The sequence below is a fragment of the Lycium ferocissimum genome, chromosome 10 (genome assembly GCF_029784015.1).
Source record: "Lycium ferocissimum isolate CSIRO_LF1 chromosome 10, AGI_CSIRO_Lferr_CH_V1, whole genome shotgun sequence".
Taxonomy (NCBI): Eukaryota; Viridiplantae; Streptophyta; class Magnoliopsida; order Solanales; family Solanaceae; genus Lycium; species Lycium ferocissimum.
Genome location: NC_081351.1, coordinates 33,602,494 through 33,606,808, shown reverse-complemented (window position 1 = coordinate 33,606,808; position 4,315 = coordinate 33,602,494). Strand labels below are relative to the sequence as shown.

Sequence of the window (4,315 nt, the reverse complement as noted above, 5' to 3'; positions counted from 1 at the left end):
GTTGGCCCCCCGGGGCGGGCCCGGGCAACGGTACGAGTCCCGGGTACTGGGGGTAATGGCCCCTCGCTTGGGATGAGTTTACGAGGCTTTTCGGTCATTTTTTATCCCCGGAGAGTGCGAGAGCCAGAGCAAGGCTGTGTTCTCTTGAACAGCAGGCAGAGAGGCCGCAGTGTTCGGGAGTACAGCCTGGAGTTTGACTCGTTAGACAGATATGCACCTGCTATGGTAGCTACTATGACCGACAGGATGCACCGGTTTATAGTGGGGTTGGACGATTACTTGGTTAATAGTTGTCTAGTGTTGGCTGCTCAGCCCGGGATGGACATCGCCCGTATACAGGCGCACGCCCAGGGTATGGAGGACCGGCATAAGGGACACCCGGCCCGGCCCGAGAGGTCGGAGCCGAGAACGGCCGAGAGGGCCGGTCCCGGCCGGTGTTACGGAGGTTCGGAGCGGTCATCCCGGCAGCGAGGGTAGCGAGCGGCCCACCCGGCCCGGCACGGAGTATGCTCACGCCGATCCTCGGCGGTCCAAGGCTCCAAAGCACGGTTCCACGGGCGGACGAGGGTTGGGTCGGATAAGTGCCTGGGCTCGGTGTTCTTGTTGTTGTGGAAATGCCGTCTCGGAGAAGTGTTGTCGAGCTGCGGAGCTTGCTTTTCTCGTGGGCCGCTGTGGCCATGCGGTGGAGAGATTGTGCCGTACAAGGGTACCCAGGCCAGTGCGGCTGAAAATACCGGGTCACCGCCGGATCATCATCCGCCTCGCAGTGGCCGTGCGCCGACGGGGCGAGGGACGGCTACATCGGCCGGCCGCGGTAGAGGCCGTGGCGGCTTCCGAGCTTCCGGTCCTTCGAACCGCATTTATGCTTTAGCCACCCGGCAGGATCAGGAGGCATCTCCAGATGTGGTTACAGGTACTTTATTGATCTTTTCCCAGACTGTATATGCATTGGTAGATCCGGGCTCTACATTATCATATATTTCTCCGTTAATTGCTAATAAGATCGGGATAAAACCCGAACCAATAGAATCGTTTGAAGTAGCTACTCCGGTGGGGGATTTCATTATTGCCAAACAAGTATATAAAAAAATTTCTATAATTATATGTGATCGTTGTACTAAGGCGGATCTGGTCGAGCTGGATATGACTGAATTCGATGCGATTATGGGTATGGATTGGCTATCTTCCTGTTATGCTAATATTGATTGTCAACGGAAGGTAGTTCGTTTCCAATTTCCAGGAGAACCAGTGCTAGAATGGGCAGGTAATACAGCGTCGCCGAAAGGTAAGTTTATTTCTTACCTTAAGGCAAGGAAGATGATCAGAAAGGGCTATATTTATCATCTGGTTCGTGTGCAAGACTTAAAGACAGAAGTGCCGACTCTTCAGTCAGTTCCAGTAGTTAATGAATTTCCAGACGTGTTCCCAGATGAACTTTCAGGTCTTCCCCCTGAACGGGAGATAGATTTTACTATAGATGTGCTACCAGATACTCAGCCCATATCTATTCCTCCGTACAGAATGGCACCTGCAGAGTTGAAAGAATTAAAAGAGCAGCTAAAAGATTTATTAGAAAAGGGTTTTATCAGACCCAGTACTTCGCCTTGGGGAGCTCCAGTGTTATTTGTGAAAAAGAAGGATGGATCATTACGAATGTGCATTGATTATCGGCAGCTGAACAAAGTAACCATAAAGAATAAATACCCCCTCCCCAGGATTGATGATTTATTTGATCAGTTGCGGGGTGCCAGGTGTTTCTCGAAAATAGATCTGCGATCAGGATATCATCAGGTGCGGGTCAGAGAGTCAGATATCCCAAAGACAGCATTCCGGACCCGATATGGCCATTATGAATTCAGAGTAATGTCTTTTGGGCTGACTAATGCTCCAGCGGTATTCATGGACCTGATGAATCGGGTATTCAGACCGTTTCTGGATATGTTCGTGATCATATTTATTGATGATATTCTCATACTCCGATCGAAAGAGGATCACGCATCATCCGAGAGCAAGATTGGGTACTTCGACGAAAAATTATATGCCAAATTTTCTAAATGTGAATTCTAGTCAGCTTCTGTGACATTTCTAGGACATATTATCGGAGCTGATGGTATTCGGGTGGATACCCAGAAGATTGAGGCCGTGAAGAATTGGCCCAGGCCGACGACACCCACAGAGGTACGTAGTTTTCTGGGTTTAGCAGGATACTATCAGAGATTTGTAGAGAAATTTGCTTCGATTTCAGAACCGTTGACAAGGCTAACTAAGAAGGGAGCCAAGTTCCAGTGGACCGATACGTGTGAACGAAGCTTCCGATTCTTCGGGGAGAGTTGACTACGTGTCCGCCCGACTCGTACGAAGGTCCAGATGGGTATGTTATTTATTGTGATGCTTCCGGTATTGGTTTGAGATGTGTCTTAATGCAGCACGGTAAGGTTATAGCCTATGCTTCCCGGCAGCTCAAAAAGCATGAAAGAAATTATCCTACTCATGATTTGGAGTTGGCAGCAGTTATTCATGCTCTGAAAATATGGAGACATTATTTATATGGCGTTCATGTGGACATCTATATAAATCATAAGAGTCTCCAAAGATATTTTTAAGCAGAAAGACCTGAATCTGCGGCAGAGAAGGTGGCTCGAGTTTTTGAAAGACTATGATGTCGATATTTTATATCATCCTGGCAAGGCTAATGTTGTAGCGGATGCGCTTAGCCGCAAGTCCCTGGGTAGTATGGCAGATGTTCCATCGAAAAAGAAAGAAATAGTTCGTGAGATCCGTCAGTTAGCCAGCCTTGGAGTTCGTTTGACCGATTCTGGAGGTGTTGGGATTTCTGTTCGAGAATTCGCTGAATCCTCTATTATAGAAGAAATCAAGCGACGTCAATACGAGGATCCTATTCTGGCACGGTACCGAGACACAGGCCTTGACAAAGAGAAGACCCCAGTCGAGATTACGCCTGATGGAGTACTATTATGATAGCCTTATCGGCCTCCACGCGCTATATCTGTTTATCTGCGATAATTAGTAATGCCTTTCGATGTTTATATCTGTATATTCTGTTTATATGCTAGTTTGGGTGATTGGGTACGTACGGGTGTCCAGTACGGACACTAGTCGCGGTCCACGGGGTTGGGTCGTGATATTAAGCTTCTAAATAGCCACTGTATGAGAACCCACTATTTCTGTCAGCCCAGATAAAGTCCTTTCAGACTTCGATTTATTGGCCAGAATCTTCTCAAGCATTGCTTCAACTCTCGAACTACCCTGCTCTGTCGACTGCCCTTTTGGTGGTATATAAGGATTGGAACTCTTGTTCCCAAAATTGTTGCTGTTGTTGTAGCTCCCTTGGTTCGCACCACCATAATTATTGTTGTAGTTCTCAGAGTTATTGTAAGTATCTTGACCTTGCTGAGGTCTCCATTGATTCTCATTCTGGTAGCCACCCTGGAAATTCTATCTTTGATAACCCCCTTGAGAGTTATTAATATAATAAGCATCTTCAACCTGCATAGGTGGCCCATCAAGAAACGGACCATCTTGAGCATGGTACATCCCTTTTGGCAAGACTGCATCATCTTCACAAATATTTACCTTTATGATTTGAGATTCATCAAACTTCTTTGTCAGCAAGAAAATATTTGTTGCAAGTTCTGCCAATGTTTGCTAGGTGTCTTGATTCTCATTCACTATATTATGGATCATGGCACTACCAAATGGTACCACATTAGCATTGTTTGAGTGCCAAGCCTGATTATGAGTTGTCAGCTTGTTAAGTATGGTGGTCACTCGTCGATAAGTCTTGTTCATGAAACACCCATCAGCTGCATTATTAGCAACCGACTGCGTCACTGGATCAAGCCCTTGGTAAAACTTCTCCATTAATATCTGATCAGGAAAACCATGATTTGGACTCTTCTGCAAATATTCCTTGAATCTCTCCCAGGCTTCATATAGTTGTTCCCCCGGTCGCTGCTTAAACTCATAAATCTTGTCACGAATTTCAGCTTTCTTGCTAGGGGGTACCACTTTGTGAGAAAAGCAGTCACCATCTCTGCCCATGAAGTAATTGAATTTCTGGATAGTTTCTCGAACTATGTTCTTGCCTCTCCATCTAAGGAATATTTGAATAACCTCAACCGAATAGCATCTTGCGGAACGTTGTTCTGGATGTGGTTAGCACATACATCCACAAAATTCTGCACATGATGTTGAGGGTCATTCTCGGTGGAATTCCGAAAGTATCCCTCAAGTTTCAACAGCTAGTATAGAGAGGAGTCAATTTTCACAGTAGCAGCTCCAACTCGAGGCTGAA

At 46.6% G+C, this 4,315-nt stretch overlaps 1 non-coding gene across 1 annotated transcript; it reads left to right on the top strand.

The window, feature by feature from the left end:
- Positions 1–3,898: 3,898 nt before the first annotated feature.
- On the top strand, positions 3,899–4,004 carry LOC132035658 (small nucleolar RNA R71). The gene has a single exon (XR_009409379.1). It is a non-coding gene; the product is annotated as a small nucleolar RNA R71 (small nucleolar RNA).
- The last annotated feature ends 311 nt before the right edge of the window (positions 4,005–4,315 follow it).